Here is a 12,877-nt window from a genome sequence, read left to right on the forward strand (position 1 = left end):
GAGCATTTTTGTTTATTTTTCTGTTTAATTTTAATTCCATTATTTTTGTGTGATTGTTTCAGGTGTTTATGAGTACTGATAGAATTATCAACTTACTTTTCGTAGACCCTGAGATTGAAAGGACTTTTCGACTGAGAAAAAGACAAGCAAATCAGAGAAGGACCGAAGAAATGAACTTTGAAAATGCAAATAACAGAATGGAGAAAATCATGCTCAAAATCCTATCCTTATGGCCGATGATAGGGATAGAGCTCTAAGACAGTATGATAGTGTTTGATGAGCTTAATCCGGGTATGAGAAGACCCAAAATCGAGGCACAACAATTTGAGCTGAAGTGAGTCATGTTCTAAATGCTTCAGACAGTGGGCCAATTTAGTGGAATGCCTACCGAAGATCCTCACCTTCACTTAAGCTTGTTTATAGAGGTGAGCAATTATTTGAAATTAGCCAGAGTACTCGAAGATGCACTATGATTAAAGCTATTCCCAAATTCACTCAGGGATAAAGCTCGAGCCTGGTTGAACTCATTCCCACCAAATACCATTACCACATGGAAAGAGTTAGCAGAACGATTCCTTATAAAGTACTTCTCACCTAGCAAGAATGCTAACTTGAGGAACGAGATCACTACCTTCCAACAGATGGATGATGAATCCTTGTGTGAGGTGTGGGAAAGGTTTAAAGGACTATTATGAAGATGCCCTCATCACGGAATCCCTCATTGCATCCAATTAGAGAAGTTCTACAACGGTCTCAATGCTCACACGAGGATAGTAATGGACATTTCTGCTAATGGTGCTCTCCTTTCTATGCTTATAATGAGGCTTATGAAGTCATCAAGAGGATTGCCAGCAACAATTATCAATGACTAACCAATCGAGTAGCGCTAGAAAGATGAGTCGCAGGAGTACATGAAGTGGATGCTCTCCCTTCACTTGCATATCAGATATCATCGATATCCTCAATGATTAAAAAATTTACTACAAATAGGTTTAATAATTTTGCAGCTCAGCCACCGAATCAATTTGAAAATGTAGCATGTGTTATTGTGGGGAAGGGCACTTATTCGAAGAATGCCCATCAAACCTAGAATCTGTGTATTACATGGGTAACCAAAACCAGAATCGAGGAAAGCAAGTATTGCAATCTAATATTTATAACCCATCTTAGCGAAACCACCCTAATTTCTCTTGGAGTAACCAAGGGGCTGGACCCAGTAACAATTATGCACTACCTAGACCGACCTAGCCACTTGTATTTACCCAACAAGTTTAGAAACAACCTTAAGATGAACCTTTCAATGGCTTAGAAAACCTTTTAAAGGTATACATAGAGAAAAATGATGCCTTAATCCAAAGCCAAGCAACCACATTGTAAAACGTAGAAACCCAAATGGGCCAGCTTGCAACTGAACTTAGGAACCAACCACAAGGTACTTTACCTAGTGATACGAAGAACTCGATAAATTCAGGGAAAGAGCATTGTAAATCATTAACACTAAGGAGTGGAAAGATGATAGAGCCCAACTGCAAATTGATGCTCAAGATAAAGTGAAAATTCAACCAAGTGTTGATATCCCAACTTCACTAGAACCAAAATATACAAAACCAGATAAGGTAACTTCTGAACTAGTTAATTCTGATAAACTAACAACTTCGTTAGATTTAAAATTTCCACAAAAGACGAATCAACTAGTTCAAGTAAAGAATCCTCTACCACCTTACGCTCAAAGACTTTAGAAGCAGAAACAGGAAGTCCAGTTCAAAAAATTCCTAGACATACTCAAGCAACTTCATATCAACATCCCGTTGGTAGAAGCACTTGAACAGATGCCAAACTACGTTAAATTCATGAAGGATATCCTAACCAAGAAACAAGGACTTAGAGAATTTGTGACAATAGCTCTAACGAATGAATGTAGTGCATACCTTTAAAATAAATTACCCCAAAAATGTAGAACCCTGAATGTTTTACCATACCTTGCAACATTTGAGCAACTTATTGTGGTAAGGCATTATGTGATTTGGGTGCAAGCATCAATTTGATGACCATGTCTATATTTAGAAAATTGGGGATAGGTGAAGTTAGACCAACTATGGTTATGCTTTAGTTAGTAGATTGATCCTTAGAAAATCAAGAAGGAAAAATCAAGCATGTATTGGTACATGTAGACAAAATTATTTTTCCTACTGAATTTGTAATTTTAGACTTAGAAGTACATAAATAGGTACCAATCATCTTAGGAATGCCTTTCCTAGCAACAAGAAGGATCCTTATTGATGTGCAGAAGGGCGAGCTTACTATGTGTGCTCAGGACGATAATGTAACTTTTAATATTTTTAAGTCTATACAATTCCTTGACACAATTGATGATTTGTAACAACCTGTTTTCAGTGAAATTAGAACAGTGGTTTCGAGACCACAAATCTAAAGTCAAAAAATTTATTTTATTATTATTTTATGGTCTACAACATGATAATATTACCTTATAAAAATTTTGTTACGAAATTTTACCATTTACATGCTTAATTTGATAAAATGACTAAATCGCGTAAAGTGTAAAAGTTGAGTTCTAATAGCTAAAAGTATTAAATAGTTATAGAAATTTAAAGTGGAGGTCCTTATATTGTAATTATACCATTAGTATGTAAGTGGATGATAATAGCTTGACAATTTTTGTAATTATTAAAGATTATAAAGGTTAATTAAGTAATTAATAAATAAATGATAAGCAAAATTAAAATAAAATGAATCATCATCTTCTATGATCATCTTGGAACCAAAATTAAGAGAGAAGATAGCCATCAAAGCTTCAAAACATTTAGCAATCCTATTTCCTTCAATTAGGTATGCGTCTTTGTCCCGTTTTTAATGATTTCTATGTTTCTAGGATCCTTGTAGCTTAATCTAGCTAGCCCAGGGACTAATTTGTGAAACTGTTAAAGTATTTGAGTATTACCATTGATGAACTTGTTAGGGTTTTGAAGTTTAATGGTAGAAAATGAATGGTTGTTCTTAGATAAACAACTTTTGTAAAGGAATTTTTGATGAAATTATCAATTAGGGATTAAATTGAAAAATGTGATAAATTGTGTGTTAATGTGAATTTGTGAAATATATGGGTTGCTATAAATATGTTTATAATTTGGCTAGGCTTGGGTGGGGATAAAATTGAATGAATTTCATTTTTCGAGCCTAGGGACTAAATTGCAAAGAATTAAGAGTAAGGAGTAAAATGGTAATTTTTCCAAACATGTGTGTTGGACTAAATTAAATATGAATTATATTGAATTCAATTAAAGTCATTCGTTTAGATCCGATTAGACCTCGTAGGGTGTTAGACTGAGGTAAAGGAAAAATATCAGATTAGTCGCCTTCGTATCTACGTACACTCGTCGAGGTAAGTTCGTGTAATTAAATTGAGTAATTATATGCTTTGTTTAAATTAGATGTATGTTTTTTACATAATCATTATATATGAATATTGATCGCATATCTGACGACGTACGATAATTACCGAGCCCCATTTGAACCTCAGGAATTCGTAGGATACAAATGACATGTCATTAGGGTTATGTATTTCAGCTCTTATGAGCTTACCGATACTAAACTCACATGAGCTTATAGTTATTCAGCTCAGAGGATCTTACCATTTACAGCTCGTATGATCATACATGTACATGAATTGACGGATTATAGTTTAGTACACCTCGTGTGTACTACCCATGTATCCAACGATAATCTAAATGGTTCAACAGGCACAGTTCTGTTACGAGTTTATATGAGTTCGATACAAACTAGTACAGGTATTTACATGAATTACATGAAAATGGTATATGATATATGGTTACATGGTATAGATGTTACATGTATATGAAATTTGAATAGTTGTTGAACTCATACATGATTCTCGATTTTTATATGAATTACATGGTTAACATGGTTGATGATTTTGTGTTAGGCTTTTGGCCAAATTGAGTTGAGATATGCTTTGGTTTACTTACCTTAAATGTGATTAAAATGGTAAGTTAAATTCTCTATTATACGAACTTACTAAGCTTAAATGCTTACTCTGTGTTATTTTCCGTGTTTTATAGTAATTCAGAAGCTCGTTCAGATTGGAAGCTTGTTGGAGCTATGTCACACTATCCATCGGCTCTTTGGTATATTCAGTTGTTTAATTTCGATTATAATGACATGTATAGGTTAATTTGGCCAATGTTGACATATAAGTGTTTTGTTGAGATTAGTCACTTATTTGGCTGGTGTTTGGTATTTTGATGTATATATATATATATATATATGTGGCCTTATCATATTTGATGTGTGTTTGATATGGTAGAATGATAGAAAGTAATATGTGGTTTGAATATGCATATAAGATATGTTATATACTTTGGTGTGATTTAGTGCTTTGTTATGGAAAATTTAAAGGTATAGTAATGTTAGTTAGAATTGTATATTTGGTACCATTTAGAAATATTGGTATGTTTTGGTAAGTAAGTTAAATGACATGAAACGATGCAAAATGATTTACCTTGTGACTTGGTATTTTGGGCAGTAAATGGTTGAGCTTGATAAGTGACCTACATGATAGGTTTTGGTACAATTATGCATATATGTATTTGGTAATTTAGGTAAGTTTGGATACATGGTTGACATGTATTTAAGTTGTCATTTGAGGTGCCTAAAGACATATTGGTTGTATGTGATTTTAGTACATACTTAAATCTTGTTTATGCTTATTTTAGATGCTTGATTATAGCTAGCACATATGTGCATTCTTGGGAGTAGGTTGATGTCATATTTGGGTGAGAAATTTGGCTTGGACACGAGCGTGTGTCTCAGTTTTGCGTGACACACGACCATGTGACACGGTCGTATGTCTCTGCCATGTGTGACACACGGCCAGGTGACACGGCCGTGTGTCCCTTGTATCTTTTAAAGAATGCAAGTATGTTTGCTCACACGGCCTGCCACACGGGCGTGTGGCTTGGCAGTGTGACCCAAGTCAGTGAGTTAGATGAGCAAGGACACGGGCTGGGACACGGCCGTGCATTCCTTTTTCTAATGGCCACACGGCCATGTGACCCTTGTAGTTTTGAAAATTTTATAAGTTTCTGAAAAATTCACTGTATGTCCGATTTAGTCCTGATTTATATCTAAAGTGTACTTTGGGCCTCGAGGGCTCGTATTAGGGACAATATGCATGATTATGATTGGTTTTTGACATGAATGCTATATGTTATGAAATGTTTGAATTTCCTGTCCGTCTAAATTGTATACTTCAGTAATACTCTATAACCCTATTCTGGTGATGAATTCGGGTTAGGGTGTTATATGATTGTTCTGCAGTATCTAAGTTAGATGATTTAGCTATTGAATGGGAACTCAACTCTATTGATGTCACACCCCAAAATAGGGCCTAGGAGTTTTAGGGGTATTTTAGGAATTTTAGCCTTAGAATGTTAGGAATTTTGTGACATGGCATACCGGTAATGCTTTCAATTATTGTTTTTATAAAATTAAATCAATTTCTGAAAATGAGTTTTAAATACCTTTAATTTTGAAAATAAGACTGATTTGTAAAAGAGTAAAAATGGAGTGTTTTTATGAAGCAATTTAATCAGATTTCAAAATTCAAGCTAAAAAACCTCTTTTCCCCAAGTTATTTCATGTAAAAACTACCCAAAATTTTTATTTGATATCCCCTGATTCGCTCTTGCTATTTCAATCAATTTTGAGCTCCAAATCCTAATTCCTTTTGATTTCTATCATCTCTTAAGTTATAAACCTCTATAAAAACCAAGAAAAAACACCTAAAACACCATAGTTTCCTCCATTGTCAAGCTTGTTGGTTATTCGGTTTTGTGTTCAAATGCTCCATTTTTTGTCATCTAAGATAACTGTTCGATTCCTTGTGAGTTTTTAATGTTATCTAGTCTTTAAAATTGAATTATTAGCCATTAAATCGCATGTTTTAAATAAAAGCCAAAAATTGGGTCGTTAATGGCGTATTTTAGGATTTTGAGTAAAAATGTGGTTTCAAAGTGTTTTTCAATTAGTTTTAACATGATTAGAAGGTTTCTTATCTTTATTTAAAGTTTCGTTAAGGATTTCTAAGGATTTAATGAATTTTTGCAAAAATTACGATAAACATGTAAAAAATTTTGATACATTAAAACACTTAGTTTTGAGTATTTTAAATGTTGAGAAACAGTCGTAAGTAAAAAGCTTAGATGAACGAAATTTGTTTTAGGTAAAAAGATTAAGTATAGACCGAGATATTTGAGTTTCAAGTTTGTTAGTTGAAATATCAGTTTCTTGAGGAATATAGATTAGGCTTGCATTTTTGGTTGGTTTAAGTGAGTCTTTGGCTGAATTTTCATTGTGTGTTGTGTGGTTAATTTGTGTGAAGCATCAAAACCATTGAAACTTTCTTTGAGCAAGGAGAAAGACAAGGATAAATTAGTTTAAGCTTTCGGCTTTTCGACGAAAGCATAATTGGTGAGTGTTTGGAATTGCTACTTGTAGACATGATTCTTAGTGTTGACTAGGAGCTTAGGAATAGCCTAAATCTCTATCCTAACTTTCGAGTGTAAGCTTTCTATTTTCCTTGTTTTATTTTTGGCAAATTATGCGAATATCTGAATAACTATGAATTGGTTATTATGATGCAATATTGTGAATTGTATTGTATTATGGGTATATTAAATATGCCGAATGATAGTAATGATGTGTGTTAGCAATATAAAGATGTGCAGTGAAAGTGTGCAAAAGCTGGTAAGTATGTATGTGTTGCATTATGGAATATGATGCTAATGTAATAGGTTCTTGTATGCGATAAACTAATTTTAATGCACTAATATATTGACTGATATTTGATGGCTTAATGAGCATTACTATGACACTTTAAGTGCAATTAAATGTGAATTTGATAAGCATGCATTGTGTACAAGTTTGTGATGTAAATTGATGAATATGAACAGAGATGATGTGCATTAATTCAATAATTAAAAATGTGTAATTATGATGTGGATATTTTGGCCTTGTGATCTTATAAGACCGTTGGATATAGTTGGAATGCCATAGGATTGAGTACTCACCTATATATGTTTTGTGATATAGGTCTTGAGGCCCTGGGACATGTTGGAGAGATAAGGGAATGTAAGCTAAGCTCCATTCAACGGGACATGTTTAGTGTGTTGGAGAGTGTTAGCTTTATGCTTCACTTATGAGACATGTTTGACTCTATGCGTCTATTTTGTGTGCTAGAGATCTGTGTATCTGATGAGTGATGGTAGAGCTCAATTTATGTTTCATAACCGTAAGAGTCGAACTATCATAAAATGTGACTGAATGTAATTAAATGAGATTTATATGTGTTGTGATATATGCTAAAATAATCATGTGATTTATGTGATAAATGTGTAGTAGTATAAATGGAAGATGATTAAACGTGTGAAATATGATATTAGACTTAAATATGTTATGAATATGTGACATGTCTGCTTACCTGATGCATAATGACTTGATTGCGTAGTGGATTGATTTTTAGTTCGATTAGCATGAGTATGTGGTTGCTATGCAAATTATTGTTTAAATATGATCTTATATGTTATGATAATACAACAAGAGGCAGATGCTTTTAACTGTGAATAATATGTTAAATAAGTTTATTTAAGTTACATGAAAAATTAGTATGTTATCATAGTAAATTGCATATGTAATTGTGGATTAGGTTGTTTTCATATAACTTGTGAATGCCTGTGAATATATAAGTTAAACTTGTGAGTTATTAAAGCATGTATATGTTGTTTTAGTCTTGAAAATTTATTGTTAAATGGATTAATGAAGCATGAACATGTAATTCTAACTCAAATGGAATATGGTTGTGAATGTGTTGTAGTATGCTCTTGATTGACCTTTGATATTCTGTGTACATTGTGGTTAATCTGAGCATTCACTGAGCTGGTACGAGTTGATTCCAATTAGTTGTGTGTCGATGTGAGCGGTATGGTTTTGAGGGGTGATCTAAGCAAGTTCATTTTCGTTATTCGTTGGTTTTTATTATTTGGTTATGTTTTGGGAAAAAAGAAATGTGGTAGTCTTTTTGCTAGTATTGGATATGATATTTTGGGTTGTCTTTATGATTTAATTGCTCATAGGATTTTGGGATTTGTTTCATAATATGTTGACTATTGCTTGGATTTTCTTTTGATGTTTGAAAGTATTATTATGGTTGTTTCGGTGTTTATTTGATGATGATATGATAGCATGTTGAACTGGTACGAGTTGGAATGACATATGCTTAAAAATGTTGTATTTTTCGGGTATGGAGCAGAGGTATCGATATTCGTGTTTTAAAAATGACACCTCTATATTTTCAAATGTGCAAGGAAACAAAAATAGAGATTCAGTATCGATACCTTATCTTGAGTATCGATACTTGGGGAAGAAATAGCGGTACTTTGGCAGGGGTACCGATAAAGTTTGGGATTTTAAGTAAAAAAATAAGCAATTTTGGTACCGATTTTCCATGCGGTATCGATACCTCTTGAGCAAAATATCAATACCATGTCTTTAGTATCGATACCTACGTTGATGTTTTGAAATTTTGCTAAAAAAGACCATATGCATGTTTAATTATTATTTTAAGTCTATTTGAAGTATGTTTGCATGTAATGACGATAAGTTAAGCTTAAGATAGACTCTAAACCTGTACGAATGTTAAAATGGAAGACGTTTTGTTGAGAATGAGCTTTTACTTGTTCTATTTGACATGAGACGGTAGTGTGACACCTTGATAATTCAGGTTTAGCGACCAGGCCGGTATGGGGTGTTACAATTTAGGACCCATTGGAACAAGTTTTGATGTCAGACCCTTCAAGTGATGAAGAGGGGGATGAAAACTTAGCTTTGCTAGAAGCTAACTAGAAGGTATTTAATCCACAATCTCGTTTCGAATCTTTAGAATTAGAAAGTGAAGATTATGTTCAACCAAAAGAGTCAATCAAGGAGCCACCTAAATTAGAACTTAAGGTACTTCCCTCACACTTAAAATATGTTTACTTAGGTAACACTTCGACTTTACCTGTGATTGTTTCAGTAGAGTTAATTGAAAAATAGGAAGAGAAACTTATTTCAGTGTTGAAATAATTCAAGAAGACTATCGGATGGACCATAGCCGATATCCATGGTATTAGTCCATCCATTTGTATCCATAAAATCATCTTAGAAGATGGCGAGAAAGAGATGATTGATGGACAACAAAGACTGAACCCCATTATGAAGGACGTGGTAAAGAAAGAGATCATAAAATAGTTAGATGCGGCTATAATTTATCCCAAATCAGATAGTTAATGGTTAAGTCCAGTCCAATGCGTCCTAAAAAAAGTAGGTATTACGATTGTTGAGAACGAAAATAATGAATTAATACCGACTAGAATGGTTACAGGATGGAGAGTTTTCATAGATTACCAAAAGATAAACAAGGCAACTAGAAAAAATATTTTTCCTTTGTCATTCTTGGATCGGATGCTGGATAAACTTGTGGGGTGAGACTATTACTATTTTCATGATGGTTACTTAGGGTACAATCAAATCACTGTAGCACCGAAGGATCAACACAAAACAACATTTACATGCCTGTATGGTACATTTGCTTTTAGATGCTTGCCATTTGGTTTATTTAATGCACCTGCTACATTTCAAAGATGTATACTGGCTATTTTCACTGACATGGTTGAGTAGTAGTTGGAAGTTTTTATGGACGATTTTTCAGTGTTTGGAGACATTTATGATGATTGCTTAGCTAATCTAGCCAAGGTACTAAGGTGGTGTGAAGAAGCAAACCTTGTACTCAGGGGAAAAGTGTCATTTCATGGTACGAGAAGGTATTATTTTGGGGCACCGAATAACAAGACATGAAATTGAGGTAGATAAAGCAAAGGTAGTTGTTATTGAGACACTCCCACCTCTAACATCTATAAAGAGTGTTAGGAGCTTTTTGGGGCATGCCGAATTCTATCTAAGATTCATCAAATACTTTTACAAAATTGCTAAACGTTATACAAATTATTGGAGAATGACACAATATCCAACTTTGATGAAGAATGTTTGAAAGCTTTTAATGATCTGAAGAATCGGTTAGTTTCGACACCAATTATTGTAACACCGGATTGGGATTTTTCGTTCAAGTTAATCTGTGATGCAAGTGACTTCATGGTAGCAACAAAGTTTTTCACCCCAGCTACTATGAAAGTCAGACTTTGACAGGAGCTTAATTGAATTACACGGTAATAGAGAAAGAGTTACTTGCTATTGTTTTTGCTTTTGACAAGTTTTGATCTTATCTTGTAGGTACCTAAGTGACTCTTTATATGGATCATTCGATAATTAAATATTTACTTGCTAAGAAAGATACCAAGCCGAGATTGATCCGATGGGTACGTCTACTCTAAGAATTTGATATAGAAATTCAAGATCTAAAAGGGTAGAAAACCAAGTAGCAAATCACTTATCCAAATTGGAGCCACAAGAACGAAGTTCATCTCTTGTACCCATCCAAGAGACATTTCTAGATGAGCACATACTTAAGGTAAATCATGTCCATAACATCCCTTGGTTTGCTGGTTTTACTAACTATTTAGCTTGTGGTTTGATGCCTATTGGGAAAACGTATCAACAAAGGAAAAATTTTCTTCACGATGTGAAGTACTATTTCTGGGAAGAGTCATATTTGTTCAAAAAGTGCACAGATAAAATGATTAGGAGATGCATCGTAGAAAATGGGGTACTTAAGATTTTATATCATTTTCACACAACTCTGAGTGGGCGACACTTCGGAGGTACACGTACTGTGACCAAAGTATTGCAAGCCGAATATTTTTTGGCCAACGCTATTCAAAGATGTGTAAGCTTACGTAAAGAGTTGTGATCGGTGCTAGAGAGTTGGAAACATCACCAACAGAAATGAGATGCCTTAATCAAGCATCATTGAAGTAGAATTATTCGATGTTTGGGGTATTGACTTTCTTAGTCCATTCCATCATTCTGTTGGTCACAAAGATATATTGGTAGCAATAGACTACGTATCTAAGTGGGTTGAGGTTGAGGAATATCCGACAAATGATGCTAAGGTTGTGATAAAGTTTTTGCGAAAACATGTGTTCACAAGGTTTGGAACTCTTAGGGCTATTATTAGTGATGATGGGTCCCACTTTGTGAACAAATTGTTGAAATGGTTGCTCGATAGACATGGTGTGAAGAATAAGGTTGCCACAACTTACCATCCACAGACGAATGGACAAGTTGAATTGGCAAATAAAGAGATAAAAGGTATACTCGAGAAGGTAGTTTGTCCAAATCGATGAGATTGGTCCAAAAGACTGGATGACGCTTTATGGGCCTATAGGATAGCATACAAGACACCTTTAGGGATGTCTCCCTATCAGTTGGTTTTTGGAAAAGCTTGTCATTTACCCTTAAAGTTAGAACATAAAGCTTACTGGGCTCTCCAACAGCTCAACTTAGATCTCAAGCTTGCTAAAGAGAAACAAATGCTTCAACTTAACGAGTTAGAAGAGTCTCGAATGTTCTCATATGAAAATGCCAAACTATTCAAGGAGAGACTAAAAAGATGGCATGACAAGCACATTTGAGTTCGGGAATTTGAAGCAGGTCAGCAAGTCTTGTTGTTCAATTCCAGATTAAGGTTCTTACCAGGTAAGTTAAAATCACGTTGGTCCGGTCCATTCACTATTCATCAAGTCTTCCTATATAGGTTTGTTGAACTTCACGGTAAGGGAGATAATTTTAAAGTTAACACTCAACGCTTGAAACATTACTTGGGGATAAAATTGAGTGGGATAAAATCTCATTCATTTTATTAGATACCTAAATTTTTATTTCTATTTTAAATAAATGACTTAGGCTATATTTTCTGGATTAGTATGTTAAAATAAATTATGTCTAGGAGATTGAAACTTAAGCGGGACCACTTGTGACCCCTCCAATCTTTCCTAGGAATTGATTTTAGCATAATCTTCCGAGAGAATATTTCATAAGTGACAATAAATTTTTAATTTTTCATATAAAAAGGTCAATTTTGATTCGAGTTTTAGTTTGCAACTCAATTTTCAAATTATCTATAAGTCCAGGGACTTAATTGAATTATTTACAAAAATTGATTGTTCTTTTGTAAATATTAAAATTAGCTATCTTTTTCTATAAATATTTTTAAAATAGCTAAAATAAATATTTTTAATTTAATTTTTTAATAAATAAGATGATAATAACTAATATATAATTATATTTTATATAATACATATTAGTTGCTATCAACTTTGTATAGGATTACAATTGTTTTAATATTTTATTTAAGATTTTTATATTTCAATAAATAAAGTAATAGAAATTAATATATTAATATACCTTATATTATTTATTAATTGTTATTTACTTTATATGACATTAGGACTTATAATAATTTATTATTATTTTGTTCTAAGGATTTGAGTTGAACTCCCCCATACTCACACTTTAAATACAACTTTTCCAAGCATGTTTTCTTACATCACTCTTAAAACCATCCACCTTCCAAGCTATCTACTACCACAGCCCCTATCTACCTTCATCGACAATTGTAGACGGCACCACCAGCAACTGCACATGCCTAGTAGCCACCATCACGCTCACCTCGCCACCTACTCCCTCGTGCATGTCGCTAGCCATCCTATGCACATCCTTTCCCTGCTCATGCCCTGCTGCTCTCTCACACCTACTCCCTGGTGTGTCACTGGGCGCACCACTGCTACTTTTTGTCCTTAGCTCGTGCACATCCCTTGCATTACACACACTAACCGCACGCCTTTTT

The 12,877-nt window shown here is 33.9% G+C and overlaps 1 non-coding gene across 1 annotated transcript; it reads right to left on the reverse strand.

Annotated features, from left to right (window-relative positions):
• Nucleotides 1-608: 608 nt before the first annotated feature.
• LOC128032338 (small nucleolar RNA R71) lies at nt 609-715 on the reverse strand. The gene has a single exon (XR_008188465.1). It is a non-coding gene; the product is annotated as a small nucleolar RNA R71 (small nucleolar RNA).
• Between the last annotated feature and the right edge of the window lie 12,162 nt (nt 716-12,877).

This window comes from Gossypium raimondii, chromosome 8, assembly GCF_025698545.1.
Source record: "Gossypium raimondii isolate GPD5lz chromosome 8, ASM2569854v1, whole genome shotgun sequence".
NCBI classification, from domain to species: Eukaryota; Viridiplantae; Streptophyta; class Magnoliopsida; order Malvales; family Malvaceae; genus Gossypium; species Gossypium raimondii.